General features: G+C 42.9%; 1 protein-coding gene across 1 annotated transcript in view; it reads right to left on the bottom strand.

Moving 5' to 3' along the window:
- RNF216 (ring finger protein 216) overlaps positions 1 to 12,812 on the bottom strand; it is a 178,391-nt gene extending 165,579 nt beyond the window's left edge. The window contains exons 1-2 of the mRNA XM_066273435.1: positions 12,752 to 12,812; positions 11,997 to 12,137 (exon numbers count right to left, since the gene is read on the bottom strand). The gene's annotated coding sequence lies outside the window, so the exon portion shown is untranslated. The remainder of the gene's footprint in view (positions 1 to 11,996; positions 12,138 to 12,751) is intronic.
- Between the last annotated feature and the right edge of the window lie 32 nt (positions 12,813 to 12,844).

Raw genomic sequence — 12,844 nt, 5'->3', positions numbered from 1 at the left:
GATTAATTGTCTCATTGTGGTATATTATTTGACATAGTTTTCTGCAGCCTCCTGTTTTTTTTATTTTTTTACAGGGACAGAGAGAGAGTCAGAGAGAGGGATAGATAGGGACAGACAGACAGGAACGGAGAGAGATGAGAAGCATCAATCATCAGTTTTTTGTTGCTACACCTTAGTTGTTCATTGATTGCTTTCTCATATATGCCTTGACCGTGGGCCTTCAGCAGACTGAGTAATGCCTTGCTCAAGCCAGTGACCTTGGGTCCAAGCTGGTGGGCTTTGCTCAAACCACATAGAGCCCACGTTCAAGCTGGCAACCTCGGGGTCTCGAACCTGGGTCCTCCACATCCCAGTCCGACGCTCTATCCACTGCGCCACCGCCTGGCCAGGCACAGCCTCCTGTTTTCCTACAAGTTGGTACTTAGATCCAGAGGCTTGGTCAGACTCAGGAGGTGGTGGTTGTTTTTCTGAAGGTTACTCGCAGAGGATGCTGTGCACAACCATATAGCTGAATGGAATGTCTGGCTTTCTTATTGGAGGCAGCCATTGGATTCATTAGGGATTGCCCAATGATAAATGTTATAATTCTATTCATTCTTAATGGATTGATTTTCCCTTATTATTTGGTTACCCTATATCAGTTATTTGGTTACCCAAAGGTATTATTCAGGTAAGAAAGATAACTGTTTTATTTCCCCCCCTATATCTACCTGCTTTCAAAATAATGACTTGATCTCCTAGTATCTTCCAAAGGCAATTAATAAATATTTTTAGTGCGTTGTCAAATATGTATATTTAGATTTTTGCCAATCTGATAGGTGAGACATGGTCTCTCCTTTTATGTTTCTGGTAATGAACGAGATTGAGAAACTTTTCATATATTTTTTTTTAATTTTTTTTTTTTTTTACTTTTATTTTTTCACTTTAGAGAGGAGAGAGAGACAGAGAGAGAGAGAGAGGAGAGAGAGAGAGACAGGGGGAGGAGCTGGAAGCATCAACTTCCATATATGCCTTGACCAGGCAAGCCCAGGGTTTCGAACCGGCGACCTCAGCATTTCCAGGTCGACGCTTTATCCACTGCGCCACCACAGGTCAGGCCCACTTTTCATATATTTAAAAGAATTTACCTCGCTTTTTCTGTGAACTGTCAGTTCATATCTAGTGTGCATCTTTATATAGGGTTTTTATCTTTCTCTAATTTTAGGAGCATTCTCTATATTTCAAACAGTAACCCTTTGTTTCTGACATACATCACTAATATTTCCCACAGTAAGTCATTTGTCTTTTTACTCTGGTCATGGGTTTTTACGCTATATTAATGTTTTCCTTTTTTTGTTGTTTTTTGTTTTGTTTTGTTTTTTGGCAGAGACAGAGAGAGTCAGAAAGAAGGACAAACAGACCGGAAGGGAGAGAGATGAGAAACATCAATTCTTCATTGCAGCTCCTTAGTTGTTCATTGATTGATTTCTCATATATGCCTTGACTGGGGGGTTACAGCAGACCAAGTGACCCCTTGCTCGAGCCAGCGACCTTGGGTCCTAGCTGGTGAGCTTTGTTCAAACCAGTTGAGCCCGCACTCAAGCTGGTGAGCTTGGGGTCTCGAACCTGGGTCCTCCGCATCCCAGTCTGACACTCTATCCACTGCGCCACCACCTGGTCAAGCTAATGTTTTCCACTTTTATTCAGTCAAATTTATTAACCTTCCGCACTATCATGTATAGATTTTTTTTTTTTCAGAAGCTGGAAACGGGGAGAGACAGTCAGACAGACTCCCGCATGCGCCCGACCGGGATCCACCTGGCACGCCAACCGGGGGCGACGCTCTGCCCCTCCAGGGCGTTGCTCTGCCGCGACCAGAGCCACTCTAGCGCCTGGGGCAGAGGCCAAGGAGCCATCCCCAGTGCCCGGGCCATTTTTGCTCCAATGGAGCCTTGGCTGCGGGAGGGGAAAAGAGAAACAGAGAGGAAGGAGGGAGGGGTGGAGAAGCAAATGGGCACTTCTCCTATGTGCCCTGGCGGGGAATCGAACCCGGGTCCCCCCCGCAAGCCAGGCCGACGCTCTACCGCTGAGCCAACCGGCCAGGGCCTCATGTACAGATTTTTAAGTCACAGGAAAGTTTTCACCATTCCCAGTTATAGAGGAATTTCCCCAGGTTCTCTTCTACTACTTGTGTGGTTACATTTTTTATTTTACATTTAAATCTCTGATTCATTTGAAATTACTGCATAAATGGTATGAGGAATCAATTTAATTTTATGTTTCCATACGGCCAATCGGTTATCTCAGCATCACATATTAAAAAGTCCTTTATCCCTCTCACTGGTTTGAGATGCTGTCTTTACTATGTATTTATATTTACTGTTTTGCACCTGCAGTTGGTTCTGTTTCTGGATTTTCTCCCCTCTGCCTGTGAATGACCCAGTGTCTTGAATTCATGATGGATGCTGCATATATTTCAAATATATTGGAATCTGGCTATCTTTCAAGCATTATCTAGCTATTCCTTTTTTAAAAATTGCTTTTAAAGAGGCAGAGAGAGGAAGGGAGAAGGAGAAAGACAGACAGACAGACATTCATTTGTTGTTCCACTTAGTTGTGCACTCATTGGTTGCTTCCTGTATGTGCCCTGACCCAGAACCAAATCTGCAACCTTGGTGTTTTGGGATGACATTCTTAACTGACTGAGCTAACTAGCCATGGCTTATCTAGTTATTCTTATTTGTTCTTTTCTGAATTATAATCAATTTATTTTTAATTCCAGGGGAAGAAAACACACAGCATTTCTCTTGAGATCATTTTAATTGTATAGATTAACTTAGGGGGATGGACATTTGCATGAAATTAAGTCTTTCTACCCAAGAGTGTGGCGTGTCTTTGTCATTTTTCAGGTCTCCCTTTTTGTTTTTCAAAAGTGTCTTTACAGGTTTTTTTTAATATGGATTTTAGGCACTTTAAGATTATGCTTAAGTATTTTAATTTTTATCATAAATTGGGTCACCTCGCCTGACCTGTGGTGGCGCAGTGGATAAAGCATCGACCTGGACATGCTGAGGTCGCCGGTTCGAAACCCTGGGCTTGCCTGGTCAAGGCACATATGGGAGCTGATGCTTCCCCCTTCTCTCTCTCTGTCTCTCCTCTCTCTAAACAAAAAAAAATAATAATAAAATAAAAAATAAATAAATTGGGTCACCTCTTTCACAACACCTTTTTGCTTCCATTATATCTTTTAAATGGCTTTTGTTTATATAGATTTTTGCCTGTTGATTTATTACCTGCTTCTTTTACAAAATTCTATTACTTTGTGGTTAGTTTTTCCATTGATTCTTTTGCATATCATAAAAATATAGATGGTGGCTGAAATTACATAGTTCTAGGTCTTTCTTTGCTCTAATTTGCTTTCTTTTATTTTTCATTGAAGTGGGATAACTCCAACACAGTGTTAAAGAGTGATGGACAAAGTGGCCTTCAATGGTAAAGCTTCTAGTATTTTTTCACTAAGATTGATCCTAATTTTTTGGGAAAGTGTGTGTGTGGTGTGTGTCTGTGTGTGTTATCATGTTAAGAAAATATCCACTAATTTCTATTTTATATAACATTTTAAAAAATCACAAATGGGTGTTCATTTCATTCTGCTTATCCTGCTTCTATGAAAATGGTTATACAGTTTTTCTCCTTAGTCCCATTAATGTGAAATATTAATGATTTTCCTGGCCTTGACCCAAGCTTACAGTCCCGATTGAAACTCCACTTGATTACAATGTTTTACTTTAAAAATAGGATCCTACTCGCTAATATTTTATTTAAGATTTTTGCAATAATATTTCATAAGCAAAGCTGGTCTGAAGATTTCTTTTTGGTGTGTAATCTTTGTCATTATATTTGATATATACTTAAATATGCCTAATATATTTAAATAGCCAAGCCTGTCTTAGAGCCTTTACTGCCATCACCATAACTGAGGCTACCAGGATTCATCCAGGGGTCAGCGCACTACTGCCTGCAGGCCAAAGTATTTGTTCATATCATTTGCACATTTAATATGGGTTATCGTTTGTTTATTGATTGGTAGGCAGTAGTCATATATTCTGATTCTAATCATTTGATTAGTTCTCTTTTTCAGTCTTTTTTTTCCCCTCTTTCTCAGTTTTGGAGGATTTTATTTATTTTGGGGGGGACAGAGAGAGACAGAGAGAGAGAGAGACAGAGTCAGGGACAGATAGGGAGAGACAGACAAGAAGCCACCTCAAACCAGTGACTCTGTGCTCAAGCTAAATGAGCCCGTGCTCAAGCCAGCGACCTCGGGGTTTCCAACCTGGGTCCTCTGCGCTCTATGCACTGTGCCACGACCTGCTCAGGCAGTTTTGGGGTTTTTTATTAAGATAGTATCAAGCTCAGGGATTCTTTTTTTGTTAACTGAATTTATTAGGGTGACATTGGTTAATGAAATTATATAGGTTATAGGTGTACAAGTCTATGATACATCATCTGTATACTGCATTTTGTGTTTACCACTCCAAGTTCAGGGATTCCTTCTTCAGCTGTGTTCCGTCTACTGAGTCATCAAAGGCATTCTTTGTGTTACAATGTTTTTGATGTCTAGTGTTTCTTCTTGATTCGTTCTAAGAATTTTCCATCTGTTCTTGCATTTTGTCTGGTTTTCCCATGAAAGCCCTCAGCATACGAAGCATAGTTTTTTAAAATTCCTGGTCTGCTAGCCCTGGCCGGCTGGCTCAGTGGTAGAGCATCAGCCTGGCGTGTGGGAATCCCGAATTCAATTCCTGGCCAGGGCACACAGGAGAGTGCCCATCTGCTTCTTCACCCCCCCCCTCTCCTTCCTCTCTGTCTCTCTCTTCCCCTCCCACAGCCAAGGCTCCATTGGAGCAAAGTTGGCCTGGGCTCTGAGAATGGCTCTATGGCCTCTGCCTCAAGCACTAGAACGGCTCTGGTTGCAACAGAGCAACACACCAGATGGGCAGAGCATCGCCCCCTGGTGGGCATGCCGGGTGGATCCCGGTCAGGCGCATGCAGGAGTCTGTCTGACTGCCTCCCCATTTCCAGCTTCAGGAAAGAAAAAATAAATAAATAAATAAATAAATAAATAAATAAATAAATTTCTGGTCTGCTAATTCCAACATTCCTGCTATATCTGACTCTCGTTGTGACGCTTGTTCAGTTTCGTCAAAGTGTGCTTTTTCCTTTTAGTATGCCTGGTAGTTTTTTGTTGAAAGGTGGATGGGATATACACTAAGTATTCACTTAATGTAGTCAATAGATTCTTCGACTATAAGCAAGATGACTATAGTGAAACCAATTTTACTTGAGGACCTGCTTATACTGGGGGTAAAAAAAACTGCTGTAAATGGACCTTTAGTAATGTAGCGGTCAAGTGTGAGGTAAGGGAAAGCACTTACAGTCCAGGGATGAGGTCTCAGTCTTTTAGTGAGCCTATGCCTCTGGACTGTGAGCCCACAAAAGTTTCTCAGTCCTCACCCCGCCCCCACTTCAGTGGGATAGTCTAGTTAGAGTGGGCTGGAGTTGGGTGTTTCCCTTCTCCCACGTGGAAGGCTACAGCCAGCTGGAGTGGGAGATCTCCCTTCCCCAGGTCAGTTAGGCTCTGATAAAACCCCAGCAGGTTAGGTAGACTCTAGTTAACCAGTTTCTCCTGAGGGCATACCTTGTTAAGAACACAATGTTCTGGTGTATTTCAAATGTAAGTAGGAGGGGACTTTTCTCTCCTGGTTGAGCTCCCAGAGGTAAAACTCACAAAAGTGTGGGGATCTTCCTGGAGATTTTGAGTCTCAAACTTGTCCACACTGACGCTCCAACAATTCATCAGTCACAGTCCAGGGACTGGTCCACGTGACAGTTTCTGCTCTAGTAAGTTGTCATTCTCTGAATCTGCCTGTTTGTCTCGCCAATTTTGGGAGGACAGGCTTCCCCTGTGACCTCACCTCTCTGAAGGATCTGAGTTGTTGATTTTTCAGTTTGTTCAGCCTTTAGCTTGCCAGCCTGTTGTGTGGATAGAGTGCTGACTTTTAAGCTCCTTACATCTGCTGTGTATTTTAGATATATATATAGTTGACTAGCTGGGATTTTGGAAGTGAAAACACAATAGCCTTGATGGGAATTAATCCACCTCTGAAAATGCTTAAGGATGCATTAGTTTTAATGGAAGACAGTGCAGACTTCAGAAGAAAGCATATTCTTTTTTTTTTTTTTTTTTTTTTTCTTTTCATTTTTCTGAAGCTGGAAATAGGGAGACAGTCAGACAGACTCCCGCATGCGCCCGACCGGGATCCACCCGGCACGCCCACCAGGGGCGAAGCTCTGCCCACCAGGGGGCGATGCTCTGCCCATCCTGGGCGTCGCCACGTTGCGACCAGAGCCACTCTAGCGCCTGGGGCAGAGGCCACAGAGCCATCCCCAGCGCCCGGGCCATCTTTGCTCCTATGGAGCCTTGGCTGCGGGAGGGGACGAGAGAGACAGAGAGGAAAGCGCGGCGGAGGGGTGAAGAAGCAAATGGGCGCTTCTCCCGTGTGCCCTGGCCGGGAATCGAACCCGGGTCCTCCGCACGCTAGGCCGACGCTCTACCGCTGAGCCAACCGGCCAGGGCGAAAGCATATTCTTTAAAAAAAAAATTTATTCCCAGGCAGGGCACATACAGGAACAGATTGATGTTCCTGTATTTCTCTCTCTCTCTCTCTCTCTCTCTCTCTCTCTCTCTCGTCCTCTCTCTCTAAAACCAATCAATAAATTTTAAAAATTATTTTATTTACTGATTTTAGAGAGAGAGGGAGGGAGAGACAGAAATATTAATCTGTTCCTGTGTCCTGCCCCAGATCAACCCACAACCTCAGCATGTTGGGATCATGCTCTAACCCAGTGGTCCCCAACCTTTTTTGGGCCACGGACCGGTTTAATGTCAGAAAATATTTTCACGGACCGGTGGGACAGATAAATGTATCACATGACCAAGACAAGCGTCAAGAGTGAGTCTTAGACGGATGTAACAGAGGGAATCTGGTCATTTTTTAAAAATAAAACATCGTTCAGACTTAAATATAAATAAAACAAAAATAATGTAAGTTATTTATTCTTTCTCTGCGGACCAGTACCAAATGGCGCACAGACCGGGGGTTGGGGACCACTGCTCTAACCAACGGAGCTATCTGGCCAGGGCAGAAAAAGGCATACTCTATTCAGGCATCTGAAATCCACATAGTGGGGCTGTGTAGAATTTTTAAAGTAAGGAGTAAGAGATTTTGTTATGTAATTTTTTTTCTCTAAGAGATTTCATTATGGGACATTGATTCCCTAGTTGAAGCTCAATGATACCAGGGATTCACATTATTGAAATACAGGGCTTTTATAGTATTTGGATTGTGATATTTTTTTAAAATTTTTTTATTTTATTTATTCATTTTAGAGAGGAGAGAGAGAGGGGGAGAGAGAGACAGACAGAGAGAGAGAGAGGAGAGAGAGACAGGGGGGAGGAGCAGGAAGCATCAACTTCCATATGTGCCTTGACCAGGCAAGCCCAGGGTTTCGAACCAGCGACCTCAGCATTTCCAGGTCGACGCTTTATCCACTGCGCCACCACAGGTCAGGCAGGATTGTGATATTTTTTAACTGTGCTGTCATTGGCTACTTGTTAAATTGTTACTGTCTCCAGAAAGTATGGGCCTACCTTACCTTCTGGGTAAGGTTCCATATTTGGGAAGAGATTTGAGGCTGAATGCTTGTGTCCCCCTAAAATTCATGTGTTGAAACCTAACCCCCATGTGATGATATTGGGAGGTGGGGCCTTTGGGAAGTCATGAGGGTGGAGCCCTCATGAGTGGGATTAGTGCCATATAAAAGAGACCCCAGAGATTCCCCCTCCCTACTTCTACCATGTTAGGAAACAGTGAAAAGACCTGTGTCTTATGAAGCAGGAAGCAGGCTCTTATTGGGCAGTTGCTCTGCTGGTGCCTTGATCCTGGACTTCAGCCTCTAGAACTGTGAGAAATTTCTGTTGTTTATAAGCCCACCAGTCTATGAAATTTTGTTACAGCAGCTGAAAAGGCCTGAGAAAGGAATCATGAAAAACACTCAACTAATCCAAAAGAAGTCAGGAAAAGATGAAAAGGACAACAAAAAGAAACAGAAAAACAAGTAGCATGATCAGAGGTTTAGACCCAACCATATTAAATAATCATGTTAAGTGTGAATCATGTTAAATGTGAATGGTCTTTGTATGATTTCGCATGATACATAGAGGCAGGAGAATTCTATGAAAGAACAGATACTAGGCTATTTGTATTTGTTACTTTGGAATATGGGGGCAAGGGGTTAGCTTTCCCTGTATACTGGTATTCTTTGATTTGTTACACCACACACGTATTATGTTCTTCAAATAAATTGAAAGACATGAAAATCTATAATCAGAACAATTAGATTCCCTTATCTCCAGCTCTATCCAGCATATCCAGGGTACCTATTACTGCTTATCATTTCCACTCCCATCCCTAGAAGATTAAATTTTGCCCTCTGGTGAAATGGAGAGAAAAAATAAAATTCAGTGCTATCTCTACTCTAACTCAATGAGGCGGGGGGAGGTTCATGGTCGCTATCACGGTCTACGTCACTTGTTTGCCTGGCATTCTCTGGGACTTCTGGCATTTTCTCTTATCACCTACAGCAGAGACTGCGAGCTATCTCCCAATATCTGTTCTCCGCTTCTAAAGTAATAGAATCCCCAAGTTTTTAACTGGAAACAGTGCCCTCCCAGAAAGACTTCATTTCCCAGTCTTCTCTGCTGATAATAGTGGTCGTATGACTGAGACCAGTCCAGTAGCATATGACCAGAAGTGACTGTACCTCTTCTGGATTGTGTCCTTCAAAGAAACGTCATTCTGGCCCTGGCCGGTTGGCTCAGTGGTAGAGCGTCGGCCTGGCGTGCGGGGGACCCGGGTTCGATTCCCGGCCAGGGCACATAGGAGAAGCGCCCATTTGCTTCTCCACCCCCCTCCTTCCTCTCTGTCTCTCTCTTCCCCTCCCACAGCCAAGGCTCCATTGGAGCAAAGATGGCCCGGGCTCCTTGGCCTCTGCCCCAGGCGCTAGAGTGGCTCTGGTCGCGGCAAAGCGACGCCCCGGAGGGGCAGAGCATCGCCCCCTGGTGGGCAGAGCTTCGCCCCTGGTGAGCATGCCGGATGGATCCCGGTCGGGCGTATGCGAGAGTCTGACTGTCTCTCCCCATTTCCAGCTTCAGAAAAATACAAAAAAAAAAAAAAAAAAATTAAAAAAAAGAAAGGTCATTCTGACCCGACCCGATAGCTCGGTTGGCTAGAGCATTATGCTGAAGCACAGAGGTTGTCAGTTCGATCCCCAGTCAGGGCACATACAGGAACAGATCGATGTTCCTGTCATCTCTGTCTGTCTGTCTCTCTCCTTTCCTCTCTCTCTAAAATCAATAAAATAAACATTAAAAAACATTTAAAAAAAAAAGGGCATTCTGCCCTGGCCAGATAGCTTGGTTGGTTAGAGCATCGTCCCAAAGCACAGAGGTTGCCAGTTCAATCCAGGAATATCAGATCGATGTTCTTATCTCTCTCTCTTCTCTCCTTCTCTCCCTCCTTTCTTCTCTCACTCAAATCAATAAATAAAAATTTAAAAGAAAATAAAATAAAAAGGATGGACATCCTATGCATTTCCTTTTCCCTTGTCACTGCTGGTTGAAGCGCAGATGTAGGGTTGGCCATCTTTTTTGGGGGGGGGGGTTGGCCATCTTGAACCATACAGATGGGGGGAACACCCAAGGGATGGTAGAGTAGTCACTTAGGAGGAGTGTAGTTTCCTAACTCCCTTGAGGCTGCCCAGATGGGTTTATGAGAAATAACCATCTGTGATTTTTCAGGCACTGTTGTTTCGGTGTCTCCATTACAAAGCAGTTTTACTCCATCCTAAGTAACATAGTTCATTCTATTCTCAGTTCTCCTTCTGTAATCAGAGAGGGAAGTTCCCCTTCCCCATTTATTTATTTATTTTAATTAATTAATTTATTGTTTTGTGTGTGTTTTTTACAGAGACAGATAGGGACAGACAGGCAGGAACAAAGAGAAATGAGAAGCATCAATCATCAGTTTTTCATTGTGACACCTTAGCTGTTCATTGATTGCTTTCTCATATGTGCCTTGACCGTGGGCCTTCAGCAGACGGAGTAACCCCTTGCTCAAGCCAGTGACCTTGGGTCCAAGCTGGTGAGCTTTGCTCAAACCAGATGAGCCCGTGCTTAAACTGGTAACCTCGGGGTCTCGAACCTGGGTCCTCCACATACATCCCAGTCCAATGCTCTGTCCACTGCGCCACCACCCGGTCAAGCCTTCCCCATTTATTTTAAAGAAGTTCCCGTGTAATCTGGTATTAGGAGATGATAACTGTGAGAGTTTAGTTTTATTTCTCATTATAGAAGAAAAGCAACAATTGAATTAATAAACAATCTAGAGCATTTGGGGAAAAATAAACAAGTGAGAAACAAATCTTTGGTTGTACTAATCAATACAAAACAGAAACCAATTCTTGGAAAGCTCTCTAAAAATAGAGCTGGAAATTTTAAATAAATAGGTATACCAAATAACTTAGTAAAAAACTTGAGAATACTGAATTAAAGGACTACTTGGAAGAAATAATATATTACCAAAATTGGTTACACAGGAAGAAATAAAAGGAAAAAAACCCCAAAGAATTATCCAATAAATGGTTCTACACTCAGAACATTCACAAATGAATCTTTTGAAAGTCTCTTTTTTAAAAGAGATACTTTCTGTTTATAATTCTCTCTAGAACAAAACAAAAGATAGAAAGCTATGCAACTGAACTTCAAAGGACACAAATTCCAGTTGTCCAAATCTGATACAGGAAGTAGAAACGAAAGGAAAAGCAATTCCACCTTACAAAAAATATTACCTTTTCCACCAAAAACGTATGAGCTGAATCTAATGGTGTATTTTAAAAGTTGGAATGGGCTGTCTCCAATACTAAGGCAAAGTGCTGATATGTGACTTGATATCTGAACATATTAGTAACTAAAATGATTTTTTTGTGTGACAGAGAGAGAGAGAGAGAGAGAGAGACAGATAGGGACAGACATAAAATTATTGTTTGTTTGTTTGTTTGTTTTTAATTAAAAAAAAATTTTTTTTTTTACAGAGACAGAGTCAGAGAGAGGGTTAGACAGGGACAGACAGACAGGAACGAAGAGAGATGAAAAGCATCAATCATCAGTTTTTCGTTGTGACACCTTAGTTGTTTATTGATTGCTTTCTCATATGTGCCTTGACTGTTTGGCCTTCAGCAGACCAAGTAACCCCTTGCTGGAGCCAGCGACTCTGGGCTCAAGCTGGTGAGCTTTGCTCAAACCAGATGAGCCCGCGCTCAAGCTGGTGACCTCGGGGTCTCGAACCTGGGTCCTTCCTCATCCCAGTCCGACGCTCTATCCACTGCACCACCGCCTGGTCAGGCAAAATTATTGTTTTAATAGATGTTTTTAAATCAGATGCTCTTCATTACCCCTAACCCTTTCTCTTTCTTGCATACCATACATGTCATAAAAAATATCTATTTTAGACCAATAACATACTTGGTTATTCAAACTCTACAGGCAATTCCAGCAACGCTATAAAATAAAAGGTCCAATTTATTAACACTATTATGTAATATAGGATACCCAAAAGTTTAGATTTTAATAATTTTAACAGCATAAATACTAAAAGCATATAAAAAGCATCACTTTAAATGTTTTTTACCTTCACGTTCTTTGTGAATTTTGAATAATAAACTTTTGACGGCAAATGAGGGGGAAACCACACAAAAGAGTAGCTAGCCAAAACAAACAGAATCTACAGAAAAATACTGACAATTAATTATACCTTTGAAAAGAAACCAAGACCAACCAAATGAGAACAGGCAAAAGCTCTTCAGAGCTTGCTATTGCAAAAGAGTCAATCACTATTACTCACATTTCGGCAGAGACTCAAAAGCAGGCAGAGGAAAAGAGAACACCTTACAGTGGACAGAAGGCAAGGCTTCCTTCCGGTCGGCTCTTACTGGAGGCTGTTGGCTTGGAGAAGCTGGAGGTGGCTCACTAGGAGTGGGGCGCCCTATATGGTTGGTTTATGGTTGGTTAGTGTTCGAGAGAGCAATCTGGCTTCCTGCGGCTGTTTATTGTAGATAAGGGGTTGGTTTCCCAGTAGATACAGCTGGGGTAGGTTAGAGTCCCGTTTCTCTATACTGTCTGGCCATCATCTGTGTGTATATTCAGTATCTCAGAGGTATAACTTCATGATCGCCTTGTTCTATATCATGAGGGTAAACATCATATTTAGGCAGGGGTTCCCTAAGACTTATTTCAAGGATTCCTTCAGAGTGAAAATATGGAGAAAGGCTGACTCTGGTTCTTCAACTAGGAAATGGGGATAACGATACCTATTTTGGGGACTATCACGAGGGCCAAAGGGCAGGCTTTTTTTTTTTTTTTTAATTAAAGCTCCCTCAGGCAATAGACCTTTGGGGATGAGGTCTACACTACAGCTAGTCCCAGGTTGGACTTACAACAAGGCTGGGGCAGCCATAAACCTCCCTCTACATGTCACAGGTCTGGGGACAGGACAGGTCAGATCTGGTGGGAAGCTGCCAGGGTGACTGCTGCCCAGTAACCGCGTATGGTGCGTTCACGGCCAGCCGGCTGGTCCACCAGGGCTGCCACCGTACCCACCTGCATCCAGGACAATCCACTGCGCCACACCAGCCTCCACCGTGGCCGGAAGTGCCTCACCAATTGCCGGAAGCGCCTCGCCGTGGAGGCTCC

The sequence above is a fragment of the Saccopteryx bilineata genome, chromosome 4 (genome assembly GCF_036850765.1).
Source record: "Saccopteryx bilineata isolate mSacBil1 chromosome 4, mSacBil1_pri_phased_curated, whole genome shotgun sequence".
Lineage (NCBI taxonomy): Eukaryota > Metazoa > Chordata > Mammalia > Chiroptera > Emballonuridae > Saccopteryx > Saccopteryx bilineata.
The sequence above is the reverse complement of the archived record's forward strand: the minus strand, read 5'-3'. Positions and strand labels throughout refer to the sequence as shown.